We start from the raw sequence: 21,280 nt of genomic DNA, 5'->3' as shown, positions 1-21,280 counted from the left end.
GCCCCTTCCCCAGCTCCCTCAGCTGCTCCTGGTGCTCCAGCCCCTTCCCCAGTGCCATTCCCTTCTCTGGACACCCTCCAGCCTCTCAATGCCCTTGTCCCAGAGCTGTCCCCAGCACTGGAGGTGCCCCAGCAGTGCCCTGGCCCTGCTGCCACCCCAGAGCTGGGACAAGTCAGATGCCACCGGCCTCTCTGCCTGCCTTGGGCACACCTGGGCTCATGGCCACCTGCCTGTGGGCCACCTCCCCCAGGTCCTTTTCCACCCAGCAGCTTTCCAGCCCCTTTCCCTGGCAGTCACAGGAATGGCAGGTGAGAAGTGGGCAGTGGTTCAGTGCCACAGCCACTGTGCTGTGTCAGGGAGCTGTCCCAGCACCCTTTTGTCCTCTCTGCAGCCCCAGGGTGTGCTCCCTTTATCTTTCCTGCACCCTTTTGTCCTCCCTGCAGCCCCAGGGTGTGCTCAGCACCGAGGAGGGCGATTTCATGAACTCGTTCTAGGTGAACACGCTGAATGGACAAGAATAGTTGGCTGTTGTATATGACTATGAAGGTCACCAGAATCAGATGCTCATTTTTCAGCTCCTGGGCGCAGCAGAGCTTTGTGCTGACACAGGCAGTTCCTGTCAATGGGGCTGGAGTGGCACTGAGGGAAGAAAATGCCACGTTTTGGAGGTTCTTGCTAGTGAGACGACTGGAAAAATGTGTATTGGGTACAAATTTGTCAGATTTTGAGGCTTCTTTTTATTGCCTGACTTTTTATTCTGATGTCTCCTTGCTATGAATTCCGCTTTTCTGTTTTGAGAAGTGAAATTAAAAATGTCCCTTACTTCCTGTCCAGTGGGAAGGAATGTCTTCATCCTGGCCCAAGCTGAGCTGCAGATGAGACTTTTTTGGGAACTGTTATGCAAAAGCAGAGGAAGAAGAAACAAACAGTTCTCAATTCTCTTTGAAATGCAATTTTAATGGTTCCTTGGTAATTCATGCAATTATTTAATCAGCTGCATGATCCCTGGGATTATTATTCTTCCCAGGTAATAACTGGAGCAGTAAAGATATCTTTGAAAAAAAATAGAAATAATAAATTGAAAAAAAGAAAAATAATTGGCATATGTTGTTTGCAGTACTGCGTTTTAGTAATTGTTTGAAATGACCTTTTGGAATCTCAGAGAGAAAATTTGTTTGCTTGACTTTCTCCCAGATCAGCTCCTGGCAATCTCGATATAGAGCAAAATTGAGTTGTTTTGAGTTTTTTAATTACATTCTGACAGCAAAGCCTGTTTTGCTATGTGCATTACTATTTTTTCTTTTTTAAAGGTTAAGCTCTGTTTGACAGGAGTTCTATAGATGAAGTTTTGGAAACTTTTTGGTGTGGTTGTTTGCCTGGATTTTTTTAAGCCAGAATTGCTTATCCTGGGTATTATTACAAAATAAATATTTATTTATTTCTTAATTGAAGGAGAATATTCCCGCTGTATTTTTGAATGTCTAGAGATGTGATGATGAAAGCTCTGTGGGTTTTTTGTTGGTTTTATTTGTGGGTTTGCTTTGGGTTTTTGTTATTTTGGTTTTGGGTTTTTTGCTTGCTTTTTTTCTCTTTTTCAGCTTTAGAGGTTGTAATGTGATTAGATAATAGAACCCAGGGTTAGGGAAAGAAAAAAAATATTATAAAATTTTTTTTTACAAAGTTTTAGCAGAGCTGTTGTGAAGTCTGGTTCCTCAATGCCACTGGGTTGTTGTCAGAGCTCACTGTGGGTTTGCTCTGTAGGAAAATGTCCAATATCTGAGGGCCTTGCTCCACACCAACTCTCTGTGAAACCTGCTCTTTTCATGGATGAGACCAATGATTCTTCCTTTTTCCCTTTTGAAAATTCTGGCTTTTTTCCACTTTAAAATCTGACAACCCTCAGAGAGCAAAGGGTCAGAAAAACACATTGTGTGAAATCTCTCAGCGTTCCAGTTTTCACAGGAGAGCCCATTGCTCTTTGTGTTTGCTGGAGCTGCACTTGTTGAGGCTGTGAGAGCCTGGTCCTCCAAAAACACCAAAGAAAACCCTGTGAGAGCCGTGCCGAGGAGCAGGTGCTGCAAAATTCAGCTTCTGACAACTCTGGAGAAAATTGCACTGATGGAGATCAGCATCTCTCAAGGGAAAATTCAATCTCAAAATGAGTGTCCAAGCTGGAACAAGACAACAGATGCCAGAAATATGTCCAGCAGCTCAGTTTGGAGTTTCCCTTCCTCTCAGGCTGATCCCTCAAGGCAGTGTGGTGTCCCCAAGGACTGAAACCTGGAGTTGTTTCCACAGGGGACAGAAATGACAGGAAGAATCAAATGGGACCCAGCCACAATCATCTGGAGCTGAGTGAGCAGCAGCTGAGTGATTTCAGCCTCCTCATCAGGCTGGTTTTGCACATCCTGACTTGAAAAAGTAGGTTTTTCATCCTTGGATCTGAATAGACAAACCTGAGGGGCTCCATATTTCCTGCTAAATTCCAGATAAGATCTTTTACTGTTTGAACTTGCAAAGCAGTTTAGGTGTGTGCTTCCCTGCTCCTGCAAAAAGCTTGATCCACCTCTTCATTTAGTTGAGTTTGTTTGGAATGAACAATATTCCTCAAGCTGTGAATACAATAATGGTTTGGCTTTAAAAGAAAAAAAAAAAAAAAAAAAAACCCTCCCCTGCAAACAGATGATGTAATGCCCAAGCTCCAAGTTTAAACAGTAGCTAATTTGCCAGGGGATAAACCAGGGTGAAATCTGTCAGGGTTCCCAATTTCCCACATTCACCAGAGCTTTGTTCTTTTTGCTTTCAAATGCAGGGTACATTTGTGTGTCCACACTGTGTGGTTTCCTTCAGCTCCTGCAGTCAAAGAGTTTGTCCAGGGGCAAGAGAAAATGTTGCTGTAAACCTTGTGTTGCTATAAACCTTGATATGCATCTTTTTGGTTTTAAGCTTTACTTTGTGACTAAATTAAAATCCTGAGCCATCCCTTTGATGAGCTGCAGCACAGGGTTATTTATTGTTGTCTCTTTGCAGGCACGTTCCTTTGGCCAAGCAAGATTCACTCCCTGCAAGGTCCCTGGGGCACTGCTGGGTGGGAGACTCCTTGCTCTGCAGCTGGTTTGGGCTGCCTGTGGATTGTTTACTTGGTGTTTGGACTCTCCTCTCCCAGCCAGTTTTGTACAAAACAAGGAACACTTAGTTTTCACACATGAAAAAAAAAAAAAATTACATGAGCAGCTTTCTCTGCTGGTGGCAGCTCTGGTCTGTGTAGTGCTTGGTGTCTGCTGACAGGAGGGGACTTTGGGTGGGGAAGAGGGAGGTTTGGATCACACTCCCCCTCCTCCTCCCCGGGATGCTCTGTTTATTGGAATTCTTCACTGACCTATTCCTTTAATCCTCAATTTTGGCACCATTTCCCGGGGCTCGTGGTGTAAGCACAGGGCTTTGCCAGCCAGCAGCATGAACCGACAGGGTTAGAGACATCCAGATTTGCAGTGTCTGCCTGTGCTGGTGGAGGAGGGAAGATGTGACACGAGAAATTGAAGTGACACTTAAAGGAATTGCTTCCATCTTCTCTGGCTTTTTCTATCGAAAAGCAAAAAGTGCCGACTTCAAACTTGGAGAAGCTTCATTTTCAAAAGCTGTCCCAGTCTAGGGTGAGCCTGTTTTGGGGATGTCATTACCCAGCCTGGCATGTGGGGTGGCTTCAGCAGTTTTTCTTGCTTTGAGCAGCGCTGGCTGAAAGCTCTGAGGGCTCCTTGTGCTGACGCTGCACTGGAGCACTTGGGGAAAGATCCCATCTGTGAGAGCATCTGACTCACAGCACTGAGATCTGCTGGGATGTGCTGCTTTCAAACAGCTGGATTTCAGAATCTCACCAAAATTCTGTGAGGGGTGGGAAGCTGAGGGGCTCTCCTGTAGCTGATGGTTTATTTTTTTCCATGGTTGAAAACTAAGAGTAGTGAACCACTTGCAGTTTATGGTGGAGTTGTGCTTGATCTGTTCTGTTTATTATAATTTTATTCCCCACACTCTTCTTGCCGGTTTGACTCCTTCCTCTTTGGCATTGTTTTCACATAAATCCTTTTCCTCAGAATTTCCCTGCTCCCTGCTAGCTGTGGAGCAGCTGGGAAGACACCAGAAAACACAGATTGCTCTGAAGGGCTTCTCAGAGGGGCATGGCTTGGCCATGGAGCCTGGGCTTAGCTGGAGCTCCTTGGATGGGCTGCACCAGCAGTGCTGGGGATGTGTTGAGGAGCTGTGGGCTGCACACAAGGAGCCTTTTGTTTGCTTGCCTTAGCAACCCTGCCTCTCTGAAAGCTGAGATGTTCTCACTCCCGGGAATGCTGGCTGTTTCTCGGGAAGCAGGCTTGCTTTGGGAGTGGTCTTTCTATCCCTAACTCCCTTTTTTTTTGATGACAGGAGGTCTCCATCCAAAAGAAGTCTGGTTATCTGGTGTTCCCCCCCTGCTCACTCTCATCTCTGCTCTATCTGTTCTGGTGGGCACGATGTGCTGAATTTCAATCAATTGTAGTCTTTGCTAAATATCTGTCAAATATTGACTTAGTCTGTAGGGTGAGCTGACTAAGCTGAAATTAATGGTGTAATTCCAGCTTGTTTGGCACAGGTGTGGAGCCAGTTTCATTGCAGATGGCAGAGGAAATTAAGATCTTACCTTGACTGCAGCTCTAGGGGAGGAGAGAGAAGCCTTGGGCTTATATGGCAGTAAGGAAAGACTTGGTGGAGACAGAGAGGGGGAGTGTTTGGAAAGATACTGAGGGTGATAAAAACTCTTCCCAATGAGTGAGGTCATAAGACAGAAAATTGAGGTGGTGTTGTTAACTATGTGCTATTACAGATGTCATGAAATGATCTTCTACATTCTGGTCCCTTGCCATACCCCTGGGATAATTTTTTCTAAATCTACTGAAAATGAGATCCAAAAAAAAAAAAAAAAAAAGATAATCTGGCTGGTTGAGGTTTTGGCACAGCTCAACAGCCTCAGTGCTCGTATCTGCTGGCTTTGTGCAGGTGAACAACTCCACGTGTTCCTGAGGTGCTGCTGCAAAATGACAAAGCCCTGACACCTCCAAGCAGGCAAAGAAATGGAGATGCAAGGAGGTGTCTGAAGGGATCCAAGTGATCCAAAGGAGCTGATGGCAGAACTGGAGCTAAACCACACAGCTTCCCTCGTGTTTCAGAGCCTGTCCTTCAAACTCCTGGGAAGCTTGTGGGTTTTTGAGGTTATTTTTGAAAGGTTTGCTGCTGGCATAAATGAATCTTGGAATTCAAAACAATAAAGATGCAGCTTTGGGGCCAGTCCTGCTTGAGTGACTGCAGGGATCTCAGGGCTGGTACAGTGAATCTGATGGAATTTTATGTGAAAGGAGAGCTCATGAGTTGGTTTGGGTTTTTTTCGACAACTTTTTTCTCCTCACCCCTTAACTCTTTGCTGCAGGTAATAAGAACTCCATTGTAATTTTCAGTTTTATCTGAGCTTTGTGCCTCCAATCGATTGGTTCCTGGCTGATCTTCAACAGCCCAAAGAGCAAATGTAATGCAGCAAATTCATTATATGCTGAAATATTTATTGTGTTACTGTAAAGGTCACTGACAGCAGTGGAGGCTCAGTAAGATACAGTGCTGAATCTTTCCAAAGATGGGATCTGTCACCACTCTCTTTTGAGAGCAGTGTCTTAAAAAGTACCTGGAATAACTCAGCCCATGCTTTTGGAGGTGTTTGGACCTTGTGTAGGTTAATAAATGACTCTTGTGCTGCATCTGAAAGTGAGCAGCTGTATTTAATTTTGTCATGTGTGCTCCACAGGCAGACGTGGAGGGCAGAGCAAGAAAGGAATCTTAGTTTAACCTTGTCTCTTTTGGCTTGATTTAAGTAATTTGCAGAGTTTTATAATAAAATCTCCACATCTGATTTCTATTCTGGTTTTAGTAATCTGGAATTGTCAGTAATGCCCAAAGGCATTTTTGCTCCTACCTGTGTAGGAGTGAATTACTTGTTGCCTAATATCACCTGGAAAGGTAGCAATGAAAAGCCTTCCTGGCAATGAGGGGGGCTGTGACTTCCCTTCCTCTTAACCACAGAATGAAATATTTAATAAATGGATTTGGGGCTGGGAGGAACCTCTCAAACCCCTTCAACAGGTGCAGGAGTGGTGGTGTTGTGTGACTGTTCCCACGGAGCCCTGCATGCTGTGGGATACATTACTGACCTATTTGCTGGTAGTTTTAGCATCTGGCTGGGATTAGTTCAGCCAGCTGATCCCCAATTCTGTGCTATAATGGTGTGTCTTTAAGCATGGCTTAGATGATTGGATACTGAGGAGCATTTTGGAGTCTGGCCTTGCAAATACAGCTTGTTAATTGAAGCTGTGCTTGCAGGCAAAGCTGCCTTTTAAAGTTCTGCTGTCTGTCCTCCCCACGATGTTCCAGCCTCTCTGGTTTCTCACTGACTGCAGCCTGCCTGCTCCTGCCTCTGCTGGCCTGCACATTTGTCACCTGTGGCCACTCCTCTGCCTGTGAGGGGCTCTTTCCTCATCACACCGAGAGTTTTCCTAATTGGAAGCGAACGCTGAAGGGGCTGAGTTCATTGCTCAAGCTCTTTGCCTGAGTGTGCCTTTCAGGCAGCTGCAGTGAGCTTCAGCAGCTTCGTCTGTCATGATCAGACAGAGCTCTAGATAATCTAGCAAATCTCTTGATTATGAGGGTGGAAAATAATATGCTTTGATTTACAGATGTTGCTGCACAAAAAGTGCTTCTGTGAATTCTCTGAATGGCAATATCTGGGTGCTTTTGGCATCCTCAGTCTTTGAGCGCATCCATTTTCTGAACAAATCCTGAATTCTGCACACGTCTGGACACAGACATGGACAGCTGCTTTACACACAAGCAGACAATTAATTATTTTTCAGTAGCATTTTAAGCCAAGTTCAGGGATCTCATTGGCCTTGAAGTTTACAGTAAAAAAGACAAAGGATGGTATGGAGGCTGTTGTCTTGTGGCTGATTACAGCCAGGTTGAAAACAGCGAGGGGGACAAAGCATATTTCTCATTAATCCTCAAAACACCTTTTCCTTTCCTCCAGGAAGTTGTAGACAATCTTGAAAACATTTTCTAGTGTCCATACCATTCTGAGCAGGATGTCTGATGCAGCAGGCACAGAGGTCTCACCTCTGGTGCCAGAGGTGTGCAGCTCCACCAGCAGCAGGAGCATTGCAGGTGTTTCTGAAGGGATTTGAAATATTTTCTCCTTTTGGGCACAGCAGCTCTCTTGGTTATGGACTGACTGACAGATCTGCAGTAGATTAGGAAGTGTTTTCACAACCCCTGGGGGCTGTGGTAAGCTAGAAGAAAGAGCTGCTGTGGTCTCTCCTGGCTGTATGGCAGAGCAGTTTGGGAAGCGCTCAGATTGAATCTAAACTGGGTTCTTGTTTGGGGGTTTAGTTGTAATCTCGGTTTGCTGTGCAGCCACACTGTGCTTTCAGTGGGATAGGGAAGAGGAGAGATGTTGGGAGGATAGAAATACACTTGTTTTGGTTGGAAGAGCTCCTGAATTTATGGTGTTAGCTGCTTTTCTGCTGAAGGTGAGGACAGCAGAAAGGAGACATTTAGGTGGAGAATTTTTTCTTGGTGATCGAGTTATTTCATTTTTTCCCTCCTTTCTCGAGGTCTGCTTTCTAACCCGCAGAGAAAAACACCCCTTTCTGCAGCACAGTTCATGTTTTCCTAAGCAGACATCTTGAACCAATCTGATTTTCTGTGCTCCAGCAGTGCCTGCTGCTCATGCTGGCTGCAGAGAGAGCCAGTCCAGCTGGTTCAGGTGTGCTGGGAATTGTTTGTGACCAGCACTACTGAGTGAAAATGGCCAAACCTTGGGTGCTGCAAACTCCTCATAGTTGTAACTTCCTCCTGCTTGGAAGGAAGAAGAGCTGCTGTGGCCACTGGATCTGATTTATACCGCATGGTAGCAGGTCTGAGGTATGAAGAGTATCTGACATTTTAGTGAGAGGCATTTTGGAGTGGTTCAGGTATCACTGAGGAAAGCTGAAAGGCTTTGTTTCACTCTCATGACTCTGGGAATATTGGCCAGTTTGTCAGCTGGGATCCATCTGCCGAGTGTGAAAAACGCTAATCACTTGTTTTTGAAATTTTAGAAGTTTAATAGTAATCAAATGGTTATAAAAATAGTAATACAACTAGAGTAATAGTAATTTGGACAAATTGAATTAGAACAATATGAGACAATAGAGACAAAGAGTTACAGACAGTCCAGGTACCTTTTCTGGGCAGCACAGGCCCTGAAAAAGGACACACATTAACAGAGGATTAACCCTTAAGAACAACAGCCTGTTGCATATTCATACATCTCATACATGATGCATAAATTCCATTCAAACACAGGATTCTGTCTGGTCATCCTCAACTTCTTCCTCTGAATCCTGACAGCGCCTTCGAGGCAGGAAGAAGTTCGTTTCTTCTGCTAAGAGGGCAATAAATTCATTTTCTCTGAAAGATTCAGGTGTCCTGGGGCTGCTGTCTCACTGTGAGTCCTTTCTTTAAAAAAAGTATCCTACATAGCATCGTTTCTATTTGAACATTTTTTATAACCTAAAACTATATTTACCACACTACTTAAGAGAATGAATCCAGCATTACTTTCTAACACAACACATATAATATTCATTTGAATATTTGCGAGAAGCCAGTCATAGAATACATGCATTTTTCACACAAGGAAAGGTCCAGCTGGATGGGATGATGTCCTATAGCAAAGGAGGGAATGAGACAGGGCATGGCTCCTTTTCCCAGTGATTTGTGTATCTCTGTTCAGATGTGCTTTGGTGGAGGAAATCACACTAAAAACGACCACAGAGCTTTCTGTTTTAACTCCCTAACTTGAGCCTGGATCGTACAAAGCAAACCCTCCGAGCCTGTGAAGGGTTTTTTGTGGAGGAATAAAGCTCATTGTCAGCTGCCGTGTTCAGACCCTTGGGAAATTGTGACCATTGTCTGGGCTATTATTGCTTAATAAAAGCTTTGCATTTCCTCATTCAGAGCCTTGAAAATCTGGTTCTGTGCTTTTAAAAATAACTCAGCGTGAGCCACAATTGGGAGCATTCACAGAGGAAATTCTTCAGCCATTTAAAACAAAGTGAAGGGAGGGAAAAAAAAAAAAGCTCTCCTTAAAGTGCTTTTACTTATCCATGAAGAGTGAGCGGTGAAGAGTGAGTGTGTCCCAGCCGTGCTTCCACTATCTGGATGGAGCACAGAGGCGCTGCTCCTGCTCCTGTTTGCTTCCAGCCCTCCAGGATTTTGGGTGCAGCGCTATCCCAGCTGGGCACGCTGGATGAATCCTCTTGGGATGTTGGATTTCTTGTGGATGAGCACCTCGGGACAGGTGGGACCTGCAGTCACCCGTGGGGTTGATGCTCTCTGTGCTTGATGCAAAAAAAGGCAAGAAATTTTTTTTTTCTTTCTTTGGCCACACCAGAAAAGGTCATTTCAGGTAAACTGAGATGTGGTTACATGCTGAAGGATGAGCAGGATTTTGGGCACCCACTCTGCAGGCTCTGTGGGGAAGGGGGCAGAGGAGGGGTGCTGTGGGTTCATCACCCCAAAATTGGCTTCCCTGTAGTTTTTACTCTCCTGATTTGTGCTGGGAAATTATTACCCAGCACAGAAGCCCTGAACTATTTTACAGATCTACTTTGGAGGTTTGTTTCTTTCCCTCTGTGTGTTCTTGGGTTTATTTTCCTTCTGGTGTGGAAGTAATTATGTTACTTGTTTCTTAAGTTTTGGCTCCGACTAAGAGGAGAAATGTACTCAGGTTTTTTTATGTTGTGGTGGTGTTTTTTCTTTCCACAGTGCAGTTTCTGCTGTTAAAATATTCTGGACAGCAGTTGCTGCCCACGTAGAGCACACAAATGTGTGTTTAGTGGTTGCAAGACATGCTTGCTCTGGGCGTGCCTCGTTGTTTTGTTCAATGCCAGTCTCTGCCCACATGATTGGCCATGGTTTATCATTGCCATCAAGCTGGGGAGATAATAATTTACATAATTTACATTAGTAATTAGTGCTTTGTGCAGGCCAGAATTAGCTACACTGGCTCTTGATTTGGAAATAAGTTTTCTCTTGGAGCTGTGTGTTTTGTCAGGATAGAGACCAGGGTGTGAGGAGGGGATGACGCTTTGGCTACAGCAGGGTTGCCAAAGACACTTGGTAGTGAAGGAAGCTGATGGCTGGGATATTGTCTGGCTTTTATTTGTGATTGGAAATGAATTACAGCAGAAAATGCCTCTTCCATGCCTCAGTTTCCCCACCTCAGTGTTCATTAGCAGGAATTACTCTGCTCCCTTTTTCTGTCTCCTGGAGCAGCTGTGATGTGCACAGGGATGTGTGGGGACAAGACACAGCCCTGCAGTAGCTGAATTCTGTCACACCATTGTGTAGTTTTGCTTGAAATTTTATAGGTCCTGTGCACCATTAAAATAATTTCCATGCCTGTGTTTGGGGATCTGCTGTGCCCACTTTCATTTCTATCCACATGACTGATCCAGGGCCATATGTTAAGAATATAACTACTTTTAGTTTATTATTTTTTAAAAATCCATTGGTGTCTAAATCCATCTAATAAAAATGCAGACTGGAGCTCTTTAATGAGGCGTAAGTCAATCCAGGCTCTCTTTTTTTATTAGGCAAAACCACCTCACACACTGGCTTCTTTTTCTATGGAGTTCTGCTTTGCATTTCTACACATTCATCATAGCATGAAGCCTCTGACAAAAGGAAATAAGAAAAGACTGTTTAAGAGACCGTTTTGCTGTGCATAAACCTGAACCTTTGCAAAGGGAAAAACCTGGGCTTCAGCAAGTGAGGCTGTGTGATGACAGAAAGGAGAAATAAAAATTATAATGCTGAGTAAGTTTAGTGTAGTTGTGAATTGTACAGCAAAGAACAGGAGCTCTCAGGAAGGGAAATATTTCCAGTTCTGCTTCTTGCCTTTGCAAAATTACAAAATTCAAGTGATGGTTGGAAGTTTTTTGCCACCAAAAATCTTCATTTGCTGGTTAAGGCAGTGGTCAAGGCCATGAGCATCAGCATTTGGGTGGAGGCTGGGGGTGTGTGGCTGTCTCTGATTTTGGGGCCTTTGGGAGGAAATGGCTTTGTGCAGGAACAGCTCAGCTCTGCTGCTCGCTGAGGTCCTGTGGCTGTGGTTTGACAGCTGAAGTCAGAGCAGGGCTGTGAAATCAGACTCTGCTCACACATGGTTGTGGCTGGCTGTGAAATCCTCCGTAGTTCTGGCAGTGACAGCGCCCAGCCTCGCACAGCTGCTCCAGAGTGGGGAAAAAAAGGAGATTTGCTGGTTTTGGAACAGCCTCATCCTTTTCTCATTGGTTGGTCCTGCATGGTCGGTGTGGTGACAAGGCCCAAGCTGGGGTCCCGGGCTCCTTTTGCTAGAGAGGACCCAAAACTTGTCTCATCCGAGGCAAGGAGGGAGGAAGGAGGAGAAAGGAGTCCTAGCAACTCCAAGCTGTGATCCAGGACTGAAAGCCAGAGGTTCTCGGGGCTTCTGCTGGTCACAGTGACCCCGAGATGCGTTAGAAAGTTTCTTTTCCCAGCCTGGTGGTGGAAGGAGTCAGAACTCTTCAGTTCTCATTCTCAAGGTTGTTTATTGTATCTTACCTATAAAATTCTTTCTCCTGTCCAGCTGAGATCCGCTCAGCAAGACAGTCAGAGGCACTCTGCCTGCCTTGGTGTTATCTTTTTATACTAAAAACTATGTGTACAATGTTTACAATTACTTCCCAATACCCATCACCTATGTTAGACAGTGAGCTTCTACTCTAAACCAATCCAAAAGTGCCACCATCACAGCAGAAGATGGAGACCAAGAAGAAGAAGGAGAAAGGCTGGACATGCTCAGATTCCTCCATCTTGCCCCCTGAACCCCCATTCTAAAAACCCCAAAAATCTAATTTTCACCCCGTGGTAAATTCACTGTCATTCTACTTAAACTGTCATGGCTTGTAAATCCTCATCTAAGGTTGGTAATTTTTTCCATGCGTCATAATCAAAACCACAGGCACTTTGGGCTCTGTGCCAGGGTCTCTGAGCCCCCTGGCAGGGGTCTGGGCAGTCCAGGACAGCCAGAGGGATGTCCTGAGTTCCGACAAGAGGTTTTGTGTACAGAACAATAGATCTGTAAGACAGAACATGAAGACGTTGATGAGTTTTCTGAAATGCTGGCCCATGAGAAAAGTTGCTGAGAGAAGGTAGTCAGAGCTGTGGTTTTTAATTTAATGACCTCTTTCTACAGGCAGTCAAACTTTCAGATTTAGCCAGGCTTTGCACAACTGACAGGCTGCACATTCAGTCATAGTCACAGGAGCACAATGATAAATTATTTAATTATAGATACCCAAAGAAGCGAACCAGGCGCCCGCTGGGCTGTGTTGTCCCTCTGCTTCCCCACTTTGCACAGTTTCTTGCTGGCTGATTCCCAAAATCCAGCTGTTTGCAGCAGTGGTCTCACAGTTATTAATGGTAATTAGCAAGGTTCTGCTCTGTGAGTGTTTCTGCACACACACAAAGTGCTCAGCTCCTCAGCCGTGTAACGAGCGTGTACTCAGCCCTGTTGTTAATTAGCAGCATCCCTCCAAGGACCTGTGCTCCTCTTGGGGATGGAAGTTTGGTGTGGAGCTGCCTGTGGTAGTTAGAGCCAGTCCCTGCTGAGGCTCACGTGCAGACTCTGCCATAGTTGGGTTGTCAGCTTTTTGCCCTTTGTTTTAATCTCAGCTTCTCCTCTGTGCATTCTCCTTGCTAAGCAGCACGGTTGCTAAGGTTAGTTCTTTTCAGGTTTGCCATTAGAACCTTGTTTTAATCAGTGCTGACAAAATCCTGGCTGGATCTGTTCTCCAGGTAGGGGTCAGATTTAAGTGTTCTTCAAAAAGCTTTTATGCTACGGGAACACGGTGCTCCTTGTGCTGACAACAGTTTTGTGTCTCTGCCTCTTAATAACCATCCTGTAGTAACACCTTCTTCCTAGATTTGCAAAACAGCTCCATTCCAGGAAGAAATTTCCTCCTGAAAATGTGGAAGTGCAGTTTGTTCTTGGCAAATCCAACTGGGGCTTTATTATGGCTCTGATTTAATATCCTTGGTGATGGAATCCTTGTTGTGGGGGAAACATCTCTGAGAGGTGATTCTCTCTACAGAACAACATTCCCTTCCTGTTTTTTTTAACACTGAAGGCAGTGGAAAGGAAGAAGCTGGTAAATAATATGACTATAAATGAGAACCAAATTATACTTTAATTTTTATGGATGTTCATGATAGAAAAGCAATGTGAGATCAGGAGGTCTTTCCAGAAGAGGAGGGTTGCTCTTAAATATCTCTGCTTTGTCCCTAGGTTTATGTGTTCAGTATCATCCAGAAAACTCTTGGTTTTGCATTTGATTGTAATTTGCATTTAGATTGGCTGCCTGAAGGGAGTCTCTTGCGAGGGGAGATGGGGCTGTGTGGCTCCAGTCTCTCGCAGATCTGGCTGGAAGTAATGGCATTTACATAAAAACCATTAGCTCTGTTATTGATAAACATGAAAGGCATCCATTTCATTTAATTTTTTGATGAAGAGCTTTTAATATAAGCACACAATAGCACTGAGGTAGTAACATTCCTGCTCCCCATCCCTCTGTACTGACCTCTTGTTTTAAGGGCAAGCTTTGATTGGGATTTTGTTGGTGGAGAGATGGGAAGTTATTTCTATTCCAATTTACTGGAGTAGCCAGTTGTTGTGCTACATTGTGGAGAATTATTTAATGCTCATTTTAAGAGGTGTCTCTATTAATTGAACGGGGATTTAATGTCTCCCTGAAGCACAGTTGGTCTGTGTGTGATGTATACCAACATGTACGGCTGGCAATTCTATGGATAATCTTTTCCTTAATCAAAATGGGTTTAAGCAGAACTTCAGTGGCGCCTCATTAAGGGGATAAAGTGTGTTGAAACAACAAATATATTAAAGGGAACTTCTTTGGTGCACTCCAGATCAGAGCCCATGCAACCCTTCCGCACCGTGGCTGCATAAACATTTGTTCCCCTGCGTGTGTAATGGTGCTTTGGGGATCAGGACGTGTCACAAAGAGCTGTGATTCACTGCCTCTCGAGTAACCGCCTTTGGGAAGCTCTTGCTGCTGCTCTCACGTATAAATACTTTCCTTTTCTCCTGGGCTGCCTCAGGTCTGACCTCAACAGCCTCCAAAGGCAGCCGGTGCTGCAGTTGTTTTCAAGCATCACAGCATTTGCTTGAGAGACCTTGCTGAGAGCTCTGCAGGTGCTTTGAGTTCTTGACCTCAGAGCTGGGGAGGGGAGGGTGTCTGTTTTGCATTGATTACTTCTTTGTCAGGACCCAGGACATCCCTCTGGCTGTCCTGAGCAGCCAAGACCCCTGCCAGGGAGCTCAGAGACCCTGGCACAGAGCCCAAAATGCCTGTGGTTGCACAGAGCCCAAAATGTCTGTGGTTTTGATTATGACCCGTAGAGCAAATTACCAACCTTAGATGAAGATCTGCAAGCCATGACAAATTAAGTAGGATGATAGTGAATTTATCACAAGGTGAAAAAATAGATTTTTGGGGTTTTTAGAATGGGTGTTCAGGGGGGCAAGATGGAGGGATCTGAGCGTGTCCAGCCTTTCTCCTTCTTCTTCTTGGCCTCCATCTTCTGCTGTGATGGTGGCACTCTTGGATTGGTTTAGAGTAGAAGCTCACTGTCTAACATAGGTGATAGGTATTGGGAAGTAATTGTAAACATTGTACACGTAATTTTTAGTATAAAGACCTAACACCTCCCCGGGGGCAGGCAGAGTGCCTGGAACTGTCCTGCTGGACGGACCTCGGCAGGGCAGGAGAAAGAATTTTATAGATAAGATACAATAAACAACCTTGAGACTGAGAAATGAAGAGCCCTGACTCCTTCTTCAAGCGCCAGGCTGGGAAAAGGGACTTTGGAACTCTTCTTGGGATCACTCTGACAAGCTAGAGATCCTGACACTTCTGGATGTAAAAAATGTGTTAAAATGCTTTTGGTCACTTTATCTGTATTTACAGCTCTTTTTCCCTCTCTAACAGGCTCCAGACAGATGAGTAGAGAGCTGGCTGCAGAAGAGGGACAGATTCCAGTTTGCCAGCTGCTCACCGTGTCCAGTGAGTACCTTCATATTTCAGGAATAAAACTTTCTGTGGTGCCTGATGTCAGCCTCAAACTGCCTCCATTGGGGCACAGCATTAAGTCTGCATGCTTGGACAGTGTTTTCCTAAAAGTACAAGCTTCCTTGGCTTAACTCTTGTTGTGGGAGAAGTTGTGCTCCAGCTCCTTTTATCTGAAGTGGTAAATTGTGTCCTCATCCCACTTCCAGTAGTGGCAGAGCAGAGAACTGCTGCAGTTCTGCTCAGGGCTCTGGGGAATCAGTGCTGAAGCTCTGAAGGTGTCACCTGAGGCTGCCTGTGCTGCAGGATCAGGAGTGGAAATGCTCCCCAGAGCTGTTCCAGCCTTGTTGGAGGTGTTGGAGCTGAGTGAGGAGGGTGGATGAGGCTCCTGCCACGGCACATGCCGGGGTTGCTCATAAATGAGTGCTATGAAATCAGCCAAATGAGGCTTGGCTTGGCTGGTGGGCGGAAAAAAGCAGGAATAAACCACTGGAAAGCGTTGTCCAGTTCATGGTAAGGATGGCAGGTTTGCCCTGAAAGTGGAGGAGAAAATCTTTATTTCATGGGGAATTTTTACACATTAAAATGTCTTGCATGCGTGTTAATGGGCTGTAATAACGAGCCTGTGCTTTATGAGGTGTCTGCAAACATCTTAGAACTCGCAACTGTGAGGGAGTAAATACTCCAGCTAGTAAATTCTGAGTAATTGGAATGTCTTGGCCCATGTGGTGCAGTGGTGTGGCCAGACTGAAATAGGGAATTGCCTCTGAAAGGCAGGAGGATGCTCTAGCACAGGCTGTAAAATTCAGGTGAGTGTGGGAGCTGCAGGAATTAAGTTTATTGTGACAGCCCTAGCAGGTGATTCCCTAAGGATCATGTGGGATGATGAATCTTGAAACGGAAAGTGTTTGTTAACAAAAGTCAGGCATGAAATAATGCATTTAGAGACTGGGTTGTGTCATCAGGTTGGTGTGGATGTATCCAGGGAGCAGGGCAGAGAATTCCTGTGCTTCTGGGAAAAAAGGGAAAGAGAGGCAAACTTATTTGTGGCTTCCTCATTTCTCCCATATCCAGCCAGTACATGCAGGGTGTCCTGGGCTCAGGTGTCTATTCCTGTGTATTGCAGCATTTCTTGTACTTCTGGATCCAGGAAGTCTTTGTGCCCTGCCAAACCCAGCAGGGACTCCCCTCAGCTGGAACACAACTCCTGTGAAAAATTCCACAGTGAGTAACAAAACTGGGAGTAGCACTGGGGGCACATGAAGGACAAACCATGCTGGTATTGACCAACGGTGCCACCGTGCCAAGGTCCTCATCGACAGCTCTGATCCCAGGCTGTGCTCTGAGCCAGATCTGCTGACTTGAGGAGCTGCAATCAGTCAATACCATTGAATTCTCCTTCTCTTTTGCATATCTTAAGGAGGAGGAAGTCTCAGGCTGACAGCTGTGCAGTCTGCACAAGGCCAGGGCTGCACAGCTTTCCCCCAGTATCAGGATCTTTAGCTGGTCACAGTGACCCCGAGAAAAGTTCCAAAGTCTCTTTTCCCAGCCCGGTGATTGAAGAAGGAGTCAGGGCTCTTCATTTCTCAGTCTCAAGGTTGTGTATTGTATCTTATCTGTAAAATTCTTTCTCCTGCCCTGCTGAGGTCCATCCAGCAGGACAGTTCCAGGCACTCTGCCTGCCCCCGGGGTGGTGTTATCTTTTTATACTAAATATGTACAATAACTTCCCAATACCTATCACCTATGTTAGACAGTGAGCTTCTACTCTAAACCAATCTAAAAGTGCCAACATCACAGCAGAAGATGGAGGCCAAGAAGAAGAAGAAGAGAAAGGCTGGACATGGCCAGATCCCTCCATCTTGCCCCCTGAACACCCATTCTAAAAACCCCAAAATCTACTTTTTCACCTTGTGATAACTTCACTATCATTCTACCTAAGCTGTTGTGGCTTGCTGATCTTCATCTAAGGTTGATAACTTGCTCCATGGGTCATAATCAAACCCACAGGCGTTTTGGGCTCTGTGCCACAGCTTCTGAGCCCCCTGGCAGGGGTCTTGGCAGTCCTGGACAGCCAGAGGGATGTTCTGGGTTCCCAGGACATCATTTGGCCTGTGCAACATTTATTGCACTGCTGTGGGTGTGCAGCAGGTTCTGCACTGACCTTCAGGAGCCATTCTGGGTTAGTGGGCCTGGTGCCTCGAGGAATGAATGCAGGAGACAAGGATTTCAGGTTTGGAGTCCTTTTTAGGGTGGAAGACTGTGATTAAAGCAAGGAGTACGGATTTAGGTCAGTAGGAGATAGCTGAGGGAAGGGCTGTTCTTGGCAGGGAGATGCTGGAAACAGTCTGTGATTGCCATGGAGCAGAATGGCAAAATAACCTGTTTCAAGGGACTCCTTAACAAATCATTCTTATGCAAAACTCTCTCCATGACACTAAATACCTAAATAACTGGGTTGGGCCTGGAATCTAAAAATACTTTTGGGACAACTCATCTTCAAACAGCTCCTGAGACTTCCTGGCTTGGCAGCAAAGCCAAGTTCTGCAGGAGTTTTGCAGCAGGTCCCTTCCTGTGAGGATGTGGCACCATCCACGTGAGCATCAGCGTGGGTCTGGTGCTTCCTGTGCTTCACAGCTGCCGTGGAGAAGGGCTGGGGGAGAGCACTTGGGCATGGCAGGGAGGGTTTGTGCTGCCTGTACCTCCTGGGAAGTGAGAGGGTGGAATTCCTGCTTCTTGCTGCTGTTCCCCTCAGAAGATGCTGGAGACTTTTTAAAACTCAGGGTGTGGCAAACAAACACCTGAGCTGGGGGAGGCTGGGTCTGTCCTGTCTCCAGCCATGGCCAGCAGGAATGTTCTTCATCTCCCATCAGTTTATTCAGCTCTTGTGCTTTCAGCCTCTGTCCAGGCATTTCAAAGCTTAACTTTGTGTGGTGAATGACTTCAGAGCTTAACTTTGTGTGGTGAACCATCTCCTTTTGGTAACTGCACCTACTGCCACCTCCTGTACTGTAATAAGCTCATGTTTGGGGAATTGTCATTTGCATTTGCATTAAAATTCTGTAAATCCCTACTGTGTCCCCTTGTCAGAGGCATCTTTTCCAGACCAAAATGTCCTAATTGATTCAATGGTCCTTAGAGAGATGCTTCATGCTTTTGACCATCTTTACTATATTCACTATTTACAATTTTTGGTCATTTTTTCTCCTCTTGAGTGCTGTTATTAGAAAATTGAAAGAACCTTTGGGTTTTTGAGGTCCTGTCCTTTTGCTGCAGTTCTCTGTATATTTAGCCATAGAAAAGAAACCAGGAATTTTGATGCTCCATGTAATAATAAGCCATAACCTTTTATTTATGTATTTATTTCTAAAAAGCAGAGATTTGTGTGTGTCTAATCTAAAAACTCTATCAGAAAAGCTATGAATGAACCTGATAGCATTCCAGTGCCCTGAGTCACTAGAACGATTCATTGTTAACAAGGAGCCCTGGCAGGGTTGTGTGGCTTTTTGCTAAAGCTGTCAGCCAGGATATGGGATGCATCTTTGTATCCTGCAGCAATTTTGTGAAACTAAATGGCTGCTGGTGTCTACTGCATCTTCTAAATGATGACAAGAATCATTCTGGGTGTTAAACCCTCTCCCCCTCTGCGTTGGTTAAGAAATTATATCCAAATGGAGAATTGGTCTCATTTAGATAAATATAAATCAGTCATCAAACAGGTGCTGGTTCTGCAAGGGCAGGGCCTGGCTCTCCATCTCCTCTGCTTTGCATCAATGATATTTATTTTATTAGTGGTTTCCAAAAAGCAGAACTGGAATGTGCTGTGATTAAAGTGTTAACACCAGGGCTGCAGTCCCAGGCTGCTGGGGCTGACAAGTCTGTGGTTTTCTCTATCTGCCCTGACTCAGAGCTGTGGCTTCTGTGCTGCCCTGAGGTGCGTCAGGGCTCCCCCAGGGGTGATGAAAGCCCTGCCCTGTGGGCAGCCTGGGAAGCTTGGGCCTCTGTTCAGCTGAGAACTCTTGGATGTTTTCCTCAGTGCTGAATCACAGCTCCTGGACCATCCAGAGCAGTTTTTTCCCAGGGTTCAGCTTTATCTTCCACGCCTCCGCTGCTATTTCCACCACTGTGCTTTTCTTCTTTCCTCTCTGCTGCCTTCCCCAGTGCTTCCTTTAACTCCAAAAAGCTCCCAGCTCTGTCTGTGCTCCACTGTGGCTTCTGTTCTGCACAGGGAGCCCAAAGGACTAAATCCTCGCAGCAGTTCTCTCCCAAAGCAGCTGATTTGTGCAGCACAATCAGTTCATTGCACAGATCTGGCAATAAAACACCAAAAGCTCCCCAAAGCCTCACCTGGCCTGCCAAGATGTGTCACCTGTGCCACAACCAGTCCTGAACCCACCTGGGGCTTCCTCCTGGACGGGGGACACCATGAGGAGGACAGAGGGAGAGAAATACATCCAGAAACTCTAGGGTGGTTTTCTATCACTCCTTAAGGTGTCCCAGCCCCTGCTTGTTGGTGAAGGATGGAGGATTTTTAGTATTCATTCCCTCTATATCTAATCTATATCTATATCTATATCTATATCTATATCTATATCTATATCTATATCTATATCTATATCTATATCTATATCTATGTCTATATCTATGTCTATATCTATATCTATATCTATATCTATATCTATCTATATCTATATATCTGTATCTATATCTATATCTATATCTAATCACCTACATCTATATCTATATCTAATCTATATCTATATCATCTATATCTATACCTGTATCTGTATCTATATCTATATATCTAATTTATATCTCTATCTATATCTAATTTATATCTATATCTGTCTATATCTATATATCTAATTTATATATCTACATCTATATCTAATATATATCTATATCTGTGTATATATATCTATCTATATCCATCCATATCTATCTATAGATAGAAATACACAGATTTATATTAATGGCCCTTTCTTGTACTCTCCTGTATGTGAAGTTGCACACAGCCAGCCTGTCAGCCCACAGCCAGCCTACTATAATAATTTCAGCTGTAATTTAGTAAGGTAGTAAATTGAGAGTAATTTTTAATCTGCTTGGGAGAAAAACAGCTTAATTGGCTGTTTCTCCTGGTGGTTCCAGCATTATTTTTGGCCTTAGAGGGTGTAAATGCAGCAGACATTGATCTCCCTGAATGAGGGGTCAGCTCTTCCTGGACAGCACTGGAACACTGCATCTATTTATTTATATTTCACCTTCTTTTAGTACATTGCCTGAATACTACAGCCAGTGTGGAAAGGGCTTGTAAAATGCTGAGCTGTGTGGTGGAATTTTGCTCTGCCCTGGTAAATCTCCTGTGATGAGAGACTCCATGTAGGGAAAACCTCCTGGATTAGCCTGGAGCAAGGGAAGGTTTGGAGACCTCCCTGGGATCCCTGTGGTGATCCAGCCACGCTGGGGAAGGGGAGCTGGGAGAATCCAGCCCCTTGTGCCATCAGCCAGGGGACTTTTCCATGCAATTCAGCCATTGAAACTGGGAGCAGGGGCTGTGTGGGACAATGTGTGACGGGGGAGCTGGAACAGGCTGCCTTTGTGGCACATCACAAAGCCAGCAGTATGTGCTGGAGTGCTCCTGCTTGCTGAGCCTGGAATGGCAGCCTGCCTTCTGTTCTCCTCCCTTCCCTCCAGGAGCTGCTTCACATTTCAGGAGAATAAGTCACTGTTTGTGTGTTTATTTCATTTCTGCTCCCAGTTCTTGGATCACACAGAGGGTTAGAGGGAAGGAGCTCAAGCGAGGTGAAAGCCATCAGGCTGCTGTGAGACCCTCCATGGTGTGTTAGTGCAGGGCTGCAATTCTCCAGGCCTCTTCTTGCTCTCTGACAGGAGGTTGTAGGGAGGTGGAGGTCAGGTCTTCTCTCAGGTAAGAGGAAACAGCCGCAGGTTGTGCCAGGGGAGGTTAAGTTTGGATATTAGGAAGTATTTCTTCATGGAAAGGGTTGTTAAGCACTGGAATGGGCTGCCCAGGGCAGTGGTGGAATCACCATCCCTGGAAT

The 21,280-nt window shown here is 45.2% G+C and overlaps 1 protein-coding gene across 7 annotated transcripts in view; it reads left to right on the top strand.

The window, feature by feature from the left end:
* The window catches only part of EXTL3 (exostosin like glycosyltransferase 3), a 151,712-nt gene that overhangs the window by 29,119 nt on the left and 101,313 nt on the right, over positions 1-21,280 (top strand). For 6 of the 7 annotated variants that reach the window (XM_030946517.1, XM_030946510.1, XM_030946511.1 and 3 more), the window contains exon 2: positions 15,144-15,218. The gene's annotated coding sequence lies outside the window, so the exon portion shown is untranslated. Of the gene's footprint in view, positions 1-9,198; positions 9,413-15,143; positions 15,219-21,280 lie in introns of those variants that run through there. The other variant, XM_030946512.1, reaches the window with a different exon arrangement.

Source organism: Camarhynchus parvulus, chromosome 3 (genome assembly GCF_901933205.1).
Source record: "Camarhynchus parvulus chromosome 3, STF_HiC, whole genome shotgun sequence".
In the NCBI taxonomy this organism is placed as follows: Eukaryota; Metazoa; Chordata; class Aves; order Passeriformes; family Thraupidae; genus Camarhynchus; species Camarhynchus parvulus.
Note: the sequence above shows the minus strand (reverse complement) of the source record. Positions and strands in the feature narration are given on the sequence as shown.